Here is a 13,990-nt window from a genome sequence, read left to right on the forward strand (position 1 = left end):
TGGCATAGTCCTCATTGAGGGCTAACATCTTTGCTTAGTGTGATTAAAACTGGGTTTGATTTAACAAAGTTATGGCCCTTTGAAGACTGCAGGTATGTGCAATTAAAACCATATGTACTGGACATGTGTGCACATCCTGAAATTATATCACTGCAAACACTCAGGTCAAAAGTACATAGATAGTTAGGTGCACACTGGTTGGTTCGAAGAACTAAAGAGCTCAAATTCAGAGAGATTATACAAGCCTTATTTTTATCTCTTCTAAAAACTATAGGAAATCCCATGCAAAATAATAGTATAAATGCAGTGTTCAGCTTTCAAAGTTAAAACAAAAATAGGCAACGTAAAAGGTTTCAAATGGCAAGTTTAACTCACTCCAGGTGGGTAAATGGAGCTAGATTCAGCCAGGCAGCCACTGGGTGTTGTAAATTACACTGCCTCCCTAGCAATCCTGGATTCTTACCCTGAAGGAATTATCATGGCTTTTCCTTCTTCTTAGTTTATTTCAAGGGCAGCAAGTGGGACCTTTAGGAGCACTTACCAGGAGATGCTCTAGAGATCAGTATAGCCCCAGTTGCCCTGGCCACACTTATCGCCAGAGGTGGAAAAAACCTGCAGTGCTAATTTCGCTTCCTGCTGAGGAAAGATTTCTCCCTAAAGTAGATTGTTCAGTGCCTTTTCCAGTTCAGTTTTAAATCTCTCAAGTAATGGGGTTTCCCTGTCTGCCTTTAAACAGCTCAGTAATGCAGTACCAGAAAGCAGAGTAATCTGCATGCTCACTCCTAGAGAGCTAGCTGCTTGAGAGAAGAAGGATCTGGTTAGGCACTAGAAAGCAACAATCTATGACTATGTATCAGCGAGGCAGCAGTCACCCCGACAGGTCTGAGTTAGGGTCAAAAGTTTGGAGGGAAATCCAAGCCTCCAGAGCTTGAAAGAAAAATAGAAAAGAGTGTTTCATATTATAAAAGCAGAGAACGCTGTGTTAAATGGGAAAGGGCTTTTCTCCCTTTACTGCACATAGCTTTCTCTATAGCAATGGTGCACTGGGTACCACCCTGGGGAAAGCCCACACTTTGTCGAGTGGCATCTGTCTAGGCACATTAATATTCTACCTGCCAATCCCTTTACAGGACAATGACTTTCCAGTGATTTACCTGGCCGATTCAGGGTGATTGGAGGCCAGGATACCTCTAGATCCAAATTTCATAGGGCCTGATTTAAAAACCCATGCAAGTGAATGGAAAGACTCCCACTGATTTTAATGGGGGTTGGATCCAGGCCCACAATCTCCCTGACATCTGTGGTCTATACACAGGTAAGCCCCATTTCTGCAGAGCTCTGGACACTCTAACATCTAGGAACTTTCCTAGGCATCCCTATCATTTGAGATAAGTTTTTAAACAGATGAAAAAAAGCAACTGGATCCTCATTTGTTGGGTTCATTCAACTTCTGTTGCAAACCCTTCATCAGAAGTCTCGTGCATTCCAGACTCTAACACTGAAAAGCTAGGACAAATTGCACAAGAAAGGCGAAAGACTGGGGAGCAGGGAAATAAAGGGAGATGGTGAGGTTATCTGCCTGTGGCTTATCTCTTTGTATATGTGAAAGAAAAGAGCAGGTACTGGATCAATGCACCTGACTCTCACAAAAGAGTTAAGATGTTTTGCTTAACGTAACTGGGGTGAGTCACTGTGGGCTTTAGTCCTTTTGGTACTGTGCTTACAAGTTGAAATCAACTATGGAAATAGGAAACCACCACTTTTTGCCCACAAAAGCCTGACCACACATGCTCGCAGCTGGAAGTTACAGGGATTGTCTTTCAGCAAAGTAGCAGGCACTGCCTTCTTGCAAGAGCAGCCACAGCTGTGGTGGTGACAGGAAAAGAAATCTAAATCACTACAGTGAGCTCTCTGATTGAAACAGCCCTGCATGCTGGCACTCTCAGTGGAGCATCCCCCCCCCATGTTAAGGATGAAGGCAGGTGCTGACTGTGAGGTACATTCCATGTGCCACCTCTGATGTGCAAGCTGCTCCGGAGCCACCCAGGAACTGCACATCAGAGAGGGGTTGTTTAACATCTGTCTCTCAGAAGTGGTGTACAGGGTTATAGTGCCTGTTGTAAGAAACTACTGGTTTTTTTGGGACTGTACTGAACTGAATAGTCAAGTAAAAGCAATAGAGGATTTCACATATAAACAATGAGGATACGTTCGATTCCCCCATGCTTTCCCCCAGAATTTTACTATCCTGTAATTCACTCCATTGCAGCGCATCGGTATAAGGCCCCTCTATACAATCTGAATCTATAAGGTAGGATGTGAAAGGTTTGTAGGGTCTTGCTCTGGTTCTCTACACACTGGGGTGAATTTCATCCTTCTTGATTTTGTTTCTGAAACTTTTCATAACATCTTCTCCCATGTGGCAGCTAAGGCCAGTAGGTGGTAATATGAGTCAGTCAGAATAGGGGGGCGTGTGCGTGCAAGCAGAGGGGATCACTTCTCAATGTGTTGGGCCTGTTCTTCTAGAACCAGCGGTTGTTGAATTGAGGAAGTTATGTGTATTATTATTTTGCCTCAGTTTGTGTGTTCGATATCATCCTGCTTGACTGTAAGGAGTTAAATCAAAGTTAGGGTGGTGGGGAGGGGAAGCAACTTGAAACAACAATGGCAAAGATAAGGTACAGTCCAAGAGAATTCCAGAGGTCCTTGAGGAAATAATGGGGAAGCTATTAATTGGAGAATGCCCCCTGCCTGGCTCTAGCAAGGCTGGCAAGGTTTATTCTTCTCAGGCCTGAACCTAGGATCAAAGGGAATACTGAACCTTAAAGGTACAGAAAAGAAGGAGTTAAGTGAGTGGCCAGCAGCTGCCCAGGGTGAGACATGGGCAGAGACAACACCAAGAGAATGCAGCAGGATAGACTGCACCTCCCACCCCAGAGATGGAGGTAACTGGGCTGAAGAGAATTCACAAAAGCTTGAAGGGAAAGTTAAGGTTTAGGTAAGGGAAAATAGGTGCGTAGAGGCCCTTAGTGTGTTTTTTTATTTTGTTCTGTGTACTACGTACGGGAATAAACAATGCTTTGTTTTGAAGAAGCTGTTTCAAGTCACCTTTATTCAGCCATTGTCACTGGTCCATTGAGGAAAACAGTTTACAGGTGGGAAACATGGTTAGGCCTGTCAGGTTAATATGGTTGGGAAACAGGGAGCTCCACCCATTGAGGGAGGTCCAGGAATCCACGCTTGTTGCGTCCGGGGTACACTTGAGAGGGACTAACAGTGGTCTAAAGTGCAGCTCACGCTGTAACAGCGACATGACCTAAAACTCCAACCGGTTGTAATGCAGACCCCACATGCATGCAACTACTCCCCACTCCCGCAAACTGCTCACCTCTCTGCCCGTTCCCAGCCCTTGGCACTTATTGCTACACTGCCCATCTGTAATGTTCTCTGTGGTGATTCAGTGACTCATTCTCTTTAAGGACCTGATTTTGAAAGGGTCTCAACTTGGCCTTTGTTTTTGCAGATAGAATTTTGAGACTATAATTAATTGTGCCTGCATTTTTGCACTTACGATTAATTGCACATTTAAATCTTACCCTTTGGAAATCTTAATGCCTGATCTGTGGGTACTTGTGTGTCTCGGTGGTAGGATTTGTGAACACAAAATTGTGTCTGTAAAGAAGGAGGCCAGCACCAAAATTCTGCCCCTAAGTATTTACTTAAGCAGAGATTTGCACGCAGGCAAACCAGAATTAAGAGAACATTTTCCTAGGACCAGGATTCTCCTATGTTTTGCAGTTGATGTTATTGAAGGGTTTTGTTGTTGCTTTTTAAACAAGTTCTCTGCTGTTTGCTGCCTAGCTTCCCCTTCTGCTTCAGCCTGCAGGGAAATCATAGTGTTGTGTTTATAATGACATAGACTTGGTGCTGTGGAAAGGATTTCAGTGTCATGAATTCAGCATTGTGACCAGAGAGATGAGCCTGAACTAAACTCCCACATCCAAACACTCCCAAATCACATGGAAGTTTGAATCCATACCTGAACTTTGTGACTGGCGCTTTTTCTGTAATGGGCTGAGCCAAAACCCTGCTTTCTAAACCTCTCCACCCGCCCCAATTTTTTTTTTTAAATATCGATCTGGATTTCATGGCTCAAATCCATCTCTCAGCCCTTGCCTACAGCGGTGATAGTGTGTAGCATATGCATAGCTACATGCCCCAGTGAAAAGCAGGGTGCGTCCACACTGCAGTATGTAGCTCCAGAGCAGTGAAAAGTTCTGGCAGGGGGAAGGCAGTGGGGAAAGGCTCCTGCAGGGTAGAGGCTGCTAAAAAATAGCAATGTAGACAAAGGGGTATTGCTTGAGCATGTAGAGAGCTGTGTAGGGTACATACCTTAAGATTCTGGTTTGTTTTACTCTACGTACCTAAGCAGAGCCTCACTGTTTACACTGCTGTTTATACCTGTGGCAGGGGGCATGCAGTGTCTGTGCTGCACTTGTGGCCATAAGTGTAGACATAGCTTATATATGATTTCTCCGCCAGAGCAAATGGAGAGGAGAAGACAGGCTATACAGAGATACAGAATGCCAGAAACTGGGAAAAATAGTAAGAAAAATGATGAAACAAGCAATGAAAGTAAAGCATTTAGGCTTATTCTGCATCACTTAAAATACTCCCACTGTGATGTTCTTTAAAGCCTTCCTTTCCTCTTCAGTTTATATCTGCTTATATGGTTCCCACCACCACAGTGTCCGAGCATCTCACACACATTAATGATTTTATCCCCACAATGCCCCTGTGAGGAAGGGACGTGCTATAAACCCTCATTTTATAGATGGGGAAACTGAGGAACAGAATGATGATGTGACTGACCCAAGGTCACACTGGAAGTCTGTGGCAGAGGATGGGATTGAACCCAGGTCTCCTGAGTCTACGCAATGCCTTAACTACAAAACCATCCATTAGCTCCCATTGTTTCTCATTGTGACAAGACCAAATTTAATTCCAAGTAGGACAAGTTACTGCTTGGAGTTCTAGAGCATTAGGGGGCCTTGTGTAGCTCCAGCAATGTGCAGTTTCCAGTCACCCACGCCTTTTTTTTTAAAAGCGAGATTAGATCCTGATTCAACAAATCATTTAAGCACATGCCTAAATCCATCCTTATTCATCAAAGCACTTAACCATGTGTATAAGTCCCATTAAATTCAATGGGACTTTCAAACAGCCTTAAAGTTAAACACATGTTCAAGTGCTTTGCTGAATCAGGGATGTAGAAAGTACAGAGATGGCATGATTCTTATTTCAGTTTTTAAAGGAAAATAGCAATTGCCATGTACCAATCAGACCAGTGGGACTATCTAGCCCAATATCCTGTCTTTCACAATGATCTGTACCAGATGGATCTTAGAACGGTGCAGAAAATTCCATACTGGATAATTATGAAATAATCTGTCCATGGGGGAAATGTCTTCCTACCCATAGGAAGTTAGAGGTTGGTTTATGGCTTGAAGCTTTACTATCTATATCCCAAATATTTATAGATATACATTTATCTTACCTAATGTAACTGGATGTTCCCATTATTCATATGAATAATCTAATCCTTTTTTGACTCCTGCTAAGCTCTTGGCTTTAGTGATCTTGTGGCACTCAAGGTTAATTGTATTATTTTTAAAAGGTTGCCTTTAAATTTCCTTGAATGCCTCCTTGTTCCCGTGTTATGAGCGAGGGTAAACAGGAGCACACAATATAACTTCTCTAAACCATTCATTACTTTGTATAGCCCCACTCTTTTTCATCTCTCCTCATATGAAGGTCTTTCCACGCCTCTAATTAGTTACATTACCTATCTCTGGATCTGTTCTGTTTCTGCTGTATCATTTTTGAGACAGAACTGAACACTGTCTTTCCCTCTGCCCCAGCAGCCTGGCATAGCGCAGATCATAAGCACCAAACTGAAACGCATTTGTAATATATACTGTGTATGAAGGGTGTTGCATGCTTACACAAATCATTACATGTGCCTTTTGAGCTGACTTTGGATCATGTTCATTCCTCCCATGAAGTTTTGTCTTTCCAACCAGGGTACGTTGTAGTACAGGAGGTCATCCTGTAGTCCTTAGCTAAACTAATGATTATTTGTGCTTAAGGAAGGCCAAAATAGAGAGACTTTGTGTATTCCCTCCTCCAGTACTTCTCTCCCAAACCCAAATGATTTCCCTCCAGCCGGGATGTTATCAACAATGTTATCTTATGTCTATGAAGACATTAATCCCAACATGCTGATAGAGCTGGGACAGTGGGAAATCTATGCTGCCTGCACCAAGGTCACTTCTGTATCATACCTACTGCTTCAAGGGAAGGATATAGCGTTTGAGTCTTGTTTACACTAATGCCGCTTTACACCACTCTGACAGTGAAAAGGGGTCTTAAAGCGGGTATAAATATAATTTGCTCCCAGCTTAAGGCCCTTTCACTCTATCAAATAGTACACAGTGGTCTTGGCATAAATAAGAATCAGATCCATACTCTTTACACCGTGTCCCACTTTCCCTACCCCCCTGCTCTGTGTAGTATTTTCTTAATTTGCGGATTTAGGGGAGGGCTAAGGCAGGGGTCGATTTAGCAAATAGCTCTATTCTCACAACGTGCACGTTGCTTCAGCTTTAAGGTTCCCCCTTCCCCTCTCCTCAGCCCCCTTTTTGTTTATTTAAAAGACGTGATCCACATAGGAAAGTAATTTTTTGTTTATTTGGGTTAATTTTTTCTGTGAAACATCACACACATTTCTGGTTTACTCCAACTGTTGGTATAAAAGTAGGTGATATATTCTGGTGTCCCTGGCATGTTACATAAGTTCCAGATCTGAGCACAAAGGCCCTATTTTGTGAAAATAAATGCATTCTCTCTCAACTCACGTCCGTAGGATATCCCAAATGTACTGTGCTGTGTTTACCGTGCAATAATATAATGCATATCTGTGCAACTCATGGCCATATTAGAAAAGCATTCATGTTTAACACACGTCGTTGATGCATCAATTAACTTCATTAGAGTTGGCCCCACGAACGATTGTGAGTGCTTCCTTGTACAGAATGTTCCATGCCTGCGTTTGGGAAGGGAGGCCAGCCAGAGGAACTTGCTGTTTATTTTTGAGCCAATGTAAAAGTAGACCATGAACAGACACCGCCTGCTGCAGACTAGACCCGACAAAGAGGTCATCTTTGTTGCACATGGCTGACAAATCGCGTCCCCTGCTGATGATCAGTGCTATTTTTAGCACAGGCTAAAACTCTTCATTCTTGACATTATTTTAATTTCATCGGAAGAGTCAAACTGCACGGGTAGAGAGAGAAAAAAATATTCAAAATCCAGGAGGCAGTAGGGCTAATATGAGCCATGGGTCTATGTAAAAAGAAACCTGATGAAATTGCTTTTGCTGGTGCTGACAACTTTGTCCTGGCAGCACCAATGCGCTAATAGCTATAGGTTGAAAAAGGACCATTTCCAAAGAGCAGTTCATAATGATAATGTAAATTTCACTTAAGTATATATGATTACAGTAAATTGCACAGAATTGCAACAGACACTGTGCTGCACTGTTTATGGAGCAGTATAGGTTTACCAGTTCCATTTTTCTTCAATAAATGGAACCCTGGAAGGGGGAAAGAGGGGGCCTTTTGGCGCAGCGGGTACGTAACTGACTATGGGATCATTTTAAAACACATGAAAACTTTGTTTGAGTCTGCCACAGATACAGCGAGTGTAAACAGTCCAGTGTGTGTGTGTGTGTGGGGGGGGAACCTCTCTCTCAGTTGGTCAGTTTGCACCTCTTTTTTCTATCTGTGGTGACTCGCTGTTGCAAATAATACTTTAGTGCATGAGCCTATCCCCTCTGAGGGGACACAGATAAAAACCCTTGTTTTAACCACAAGCAAAATGAGTTTAATGAGTTTTTCATATATTCATATATTTTGAAATTGGAAGGGATCATTGTGATCAACTAGTCTGACCTCCTGCATAAACAAGCCATAGGACCTCACCCTGTAGTTCCTGCATGAAGCCATTACTTCTGTTTGATCGATAGCACACCTTTTAAAAAGACATCCAAGCTTGACTTCAAGACGTCACATAATAGAAAACCCATCACGCCCGTAGGTAAGTTGTTCCAATGGTTAATTTTTCTCACTGCTAAAATAGTGTGTCTTATTTCTAGTTTGAATTTGTCTAGCATCACCTTCCAAACATTGGATCTCATTATCCCTTTTTCTGCAAGATTAAAGAGCCATCTACCATCATGTAGGTATGTGTAGCCTGTGATTAAGTGACTTCTTAACTTTTTCTTGGATAAACTGAAGAGATTAAGTTTCTATCGTCTCTCCGTATAAGACGTGTTTTCCAGACTGCAAATCATTCTTTTCCAATTATTCACTTTTTGAAGTTTGTGTAATGGTCTAACCAATGCCATATACAGCAGTAATACCATGTTCCCACTCCCACTCCTGTTCATGCATCCAAGGATCGCTTTCATTCTCTTAGCTACAGCATCACACACTGGGAGTTAATGTTCAACTGGTTATCCCACCATGATCCCTAAGTCCTTTTCAGAATCACTGCTTTCCAGGATACAAAATCCCCTATCCCCCACATATTACAAGCGTGACCTTCATTCTTTGTTCCTAGACTTGTGACCTTGCATTTGGCTGTGTTATAAAGTATGTTGCTCAAATGAGCCCACCTTATCAAGTGATTCAGGTTGGTCTATATAGCTGTTCTCTTCCCCCCACCCCATCATTATTTATCACTGTAACAATTTTGTAACATCTGCAAATGTTAGTAGCAATCATGTATTATTTTCTTCCAGAAAAAGGTACTGAATAGCATAGGGTCAAATGCACATCCCTGTGGGATTCTATTAGAAACCCCCGCATTGTATGACAATTCCCCATTCACAATTACTTTTTTGTGGTCTATCAGTTAACTAATTTATAATCCATTTAACTTGGCCTACATTTAATTTGCGTAGTGCTAATTTTTTTTTCTTATCAGAGCTTCATGTGGAACTTAATGAAATGTCAGACTGAAAAACAAGTATATTATGGCGAAATATTTACCTTTATAGCCAAACTTGTGATCTCATAAAAACAACAAGTTCAAGAAGCAGCATGACCTAATGGACAGAGTACTGTACTGGCGCTCTGGAATCCTGCATTCTATTCCCAGCTCTGCCACTGGCTGACTGGGTGACCTTGCCCAGAGTTTCCTATGCCTTAGCTTCCCTACCTGTAAAATGGGGATAATGTCACTGACTTCTTTTGTTAAATGCTTTGTGATCTGCTGATGAAAATCTCTATATAAGAGCTGGGTATTATTATTACTTGTTTGACAAGACCTGTTTTCCATAAAACCATGTTGATTGTCTTAATTATGCTATCATCTTTTAATTCTTTACTGATTGCATCCCAAACCAGCCTACTGTGACAGACTGACAATATCCTGAATGTACTTTATTGAATTAAGCTTAACATCTTTGGGATCCATTGTACTAATAATGCAATTATGTACGTGTTACTGTGGAATTGTATCTATGCATCTTCTTAGGAGATTGACTAATGTAATTTCTGGAAGGCATTAGGAACTTCAATGGACTTTTTGGAACAATACCCATGAAAGTACCTAAGAAATGAAAATGACCGACTTTGACTCCACTCTTATTGAAGCTATGGCCTGGGGAGGTGAACTCATTGTTGACTAATTACCTGCTCCTGGAAACTCCAGATCAAAGATCCCTGACCTCTATAAAGGGTGAACTAAACATGCTATAAAGGTGCTAGTTCTGAGCTGAGGCTGTGATGAACTTGTGACCACAAAGGAAGTCCCAGGGACTGGGGACTGAAGGACTGCTCCTGCCAGAGCTCAGGATAGAATTAAGGTGATATCTGGGAAGCTTATTAGCATACATGTAGATTCTGTTATTGTTTTTAATGTTTTCTCTGTAATGCTTTTTATCTTAGGAGTCTAGCAGGCTTGCATAGGAAGTGCTGTGTGGTCATTTATAACAGTAGCAATACACTTAACTTTCTCTAAAGAGAAAGCAAGCAGGTGTGCTTGGGCAGTCTATCTCAGCTGAGAATAACACAGTGCATGCTGGGAACTCTGCAGCCCAGAAATACCCCAGCCAGGTTTCCACCCAGAAAGGCAGTGGCTGGGGAGCTAGAAGCTGGAGAGTGGCTGCCTTAGCTAGGCCACTGAGAGAAAATACAGGGGAAGTTGCCTCAAACATTTTGCCTGGGATTAGTGTCAGGCTAACATGCCTATAGTTAGCCAGGTCACTTCATTGACCTTTTCAAATATTAACACAATGTTAGCTTCTTTCCCAATCCTCTGAAATGTCCGCTGGGTTCCCAGATTTGCTAAAAATCAATATTAGTAGTTCAGAGAGCTTCTGGGCCAATTGTTTTAAAACTCTTGAGCGCTAGTTATCTGGTCCTGCAGAATTAAATTTCAATAGCTGGCATTTAACATCTTCCCTGGCTACTGATGGACTAGAAAGTATGTTGTTACTGTAAAATATGAAAACATGACACTGCTTTTTTCTGAATACAGAAGAGAAATATTTATTGAACACTTTTGCCTTTTCTGCAACATGACTGATCATTTTACCATCCTTGTTTAGTATCAGAAGTATTTGAAGGCTTCAGTTTAATCTCTGAATGACTCTCCACACTGGAGAAACAAATAATTGGATGCAATTTGCTCAAGAATGGCTCAGGGATAGGAAGTGCTCTGATAAAATTGCCCAAGACTGGACCAGCAGTAGGTGCCTGATAGAAAAAGGTAGGGAGCCTGGTTCAGGGAGGTGCTGCAGGTCAGGCTTGAGGTATATTGGTAGAACTGTGTAGCAGTCCAAGGTCTGGAATGGCAGAAATGCCTGTAGTTGAAGATTCACGTGCATTGTAGAATTGAAAGAAGGCCCAAGACAGGAGGAGCAAAGGGTTCTGCAGATCCTGGGTGAGCTGCATTGACACAGTTATGTGGAGGACCCACCCGCAAACACCACATGACTCTAACCAGTTATTTTATCCTCTCACTTCCATGGGCATTATGAACATTACAAATAATATCCACCCATTCTCAGTGTCACTCCTATTTCTGTTTTGGTTATTGTCTGAGTCCTGCCCAATGGCACCTTGTACTGCCAACTGGGAAACCTGAGGCCAGAGCACATGCTGGGTCCAATGGCCTGAGAGGTTGAGCATGTCCGATAAAGTATCTGACAGCTACTGCAGCTGATTAAACTACAACATCCACATCAGCCCCACTGGGAGGTAAAGGAAGAGATCAGAGGCTACAGGCAAGGCAAATGATGGGGGAAAGAGGTCTTAGTGGGCACAGGAATATTATGAAAAAAAGAACTGATAGGCAGGGAAGCCTTCACAAGCATGCATATAGTACACTATATTCCTGGGAACACATAACAATATAGTTATTCCATAATACCCATAAGCTTTTCTGTACTCTCTGGCAATTAGTCTTGGAGAGTCAAATTCACCTTTATACATTTTCAGTGTAGCTACCCTGCGATGAATTTGACCTGGAGTCCCTATGAAAACCTGGGAACTTTCCAGGCAGCATCCAAGCAGGGATGAGGTGATGGATGCCATGTGACCAAAATGGAGTCTGGTTTTGCAGCATGTAAGCTTTTAGCTTGACAAGTGTGATCAATCAATTATGTTTGTTATATATTTGAATAATCATAGGATCAGAGAAGATTAGGGTTAGAAGAGACCTCAGGAGGTCATCTAGTCCAACCCCCTGCTCAAAGCAGGACCAACCCCAACTAAATCATCCCAGCCAGGACTTTGTCAAGTTGGGCCTTAAAAACTTCTAAGGAAGGAGATTCCACCACCTCTCTAGGTACCCCATTCCAGTGCTTCGCCACCCTCTCGGTGACATAGTTTTTCCTAATATCCAACCTAGACCTACCCCACTGCAACTTAAGACCATTGCTTCTTGTTTTGTCATCTGCCACCACTGAGAACAGCCTAGCTCCATCCTCTTTGGAACCCCCTTCAGGTAGTTAAATATCACTAATTCTATTATACAGATTATCACACATAAGTGATTTTCAGTTCAGAAAACTTTTTTTCACAGTCACACACATTCAGAACCTGATTCTCCCCTCATTTACACCACTTCTATATCAGTGTAGTGCTCGTGACTTGAGTGGCGTTAACCCTGATTTACACCAGCCAAATGAGAGAAGTCTCCAGTCCCATATTTCCATGTTGTTGTTGTTCATTATTTGTATTATGATGGCACCTAAGAACCCCCAAGAAATATCAAGGCACAATTGTACTAGGCACTGTACAAATATTCTCCTCTCTGACCTTACTATGGGAAAAGATCCTTAAGAGAAAGGTGCACCAAATGAGCAATTAACAAGAGATCAAGTCAGGTGACAGGTTAAAAGATTTTATGTAAAGTAAATGAAAACATTTAGTTATTCATCCCAACTCTGATAAGCCTGCTACATCTTTGGTCAACTGAGTAGTGCCTTTTAACTCAGGGTCTAGAGGCTCATGGTTTTAGATCCAGGGGTCCTGTGTTTGATCCTCACTGTTGGTGCCACACCACAGCCATGTTGTTCCTGGCATTCAGTAATGGTAAATAGGATCAGCCAGATATTTCGTTGGTGTAAATCAGTGTAACTACATTAACTGCAAGGGAAATTTTTAAAGAAAAGATTTGACAAGGTAAGGAAACTGTTTCTGTGCTTGTTTCATTTAAATTAAGATGATTAAAAGAAGCATTTTTCTTCTGCACAATAAAGTTTCAAAGGCTGTATTAAGTCCATGTTCAGTTGTAAACTTTTGAAAGAACAACCGTAACATTTTGTTCAGAGTTACAAACAGTTCAGTGATACGAACAACCTCCATTCCCGAGATATTCGTAACTCTGAGGGTCTACTGTATTTAGAGCTGTAGATAAGTTAAAATATGTTTGGAAAACAATTTGTTTATTAAGATAGTCAATGTTCTTTCATACAAATAGGTTCAGGGTAAATCTAGCTGTCATCTAATAGGGTGATAGAATCCTCCCCTCTACCACCAAATGTGAACAGGTAATGTAGTTTTACCTCTTCAATGCTTGACCATATATACAGCTCTCCATTATTCCCTTGGACATTGCCTGTCCATAGTCATATTCACGATAGTGAAGTCCAAAGCAGACGGTGAAAAGTTACAAGGGGATCTCACAATACTGAGTGACTGGGCAACAAAAGAAGAGCTCTGTGTTGCTCAAAAGCTTGTCTCTCACCAACAGAAGTTGGTCCAATAAAAGATATTACCTCATCCAGCACCTATGAATGCTCAGATACTATGGTAATGGGGCTAAGTAACTAAATAGAATTTTCTCTATAAACTCTTTCAAAATACATTTATTTCACTTTGACATACAGACAAAGAAGATGCCTATCCCAAACTCTAGGTGTCTTTGACAATTGTTTAAGAGCACTGATGAACACAACCCCCCAGCAGCAATTTCCACCATACGCCATAGCAACCAGCCACTCCTTTTAGCAAAAGAAAAGTAAGGGGGAAAAGTAGACTCCCCTAAAATGTATCCCTCAGGTAACATCTTTGTCCTCCTCCCCAAAAGCCTCACTAAGAAGATGAGACTTTCAGTAAGTCCAATAGGTCAAAGAGGCGTCATCATGGAGAGCACTCTGACTCCAGCACCCTCTTGTCTCTGTGGAGGAAGCCCAGTTCAGTCATTTATGTGGGTCTCAACAGCAGCAGTGTATCAGAGGGAGAGGCGGTCTCTGAAGTGGCCAGATCCCAGGCCATTTAGGGCTTAGTAAGTCACAACTAGCATATTAAACCCTGCCAGAAACCCTGGGGTAGGTACCTGGTGGCCAGCTGGACACTAAAACCAGTCCTATTCCTACTTTATCCCAAGATACACATACAAGATGGGAAGCCAGTGT

This window comes from Mauremys mutica, chromosome 1, assembly GCF_020497125.1.
Source record: "Mauremys mutica isolate MM-2020 ecotype Southern chromosome 1, ASM2049712v1, whole genome shotgun sequence".
NCBI lineage: Eukaryota > Metazoa > Chordata > Testudines > Geoemydidae > Mauremys > Mauremys mutica.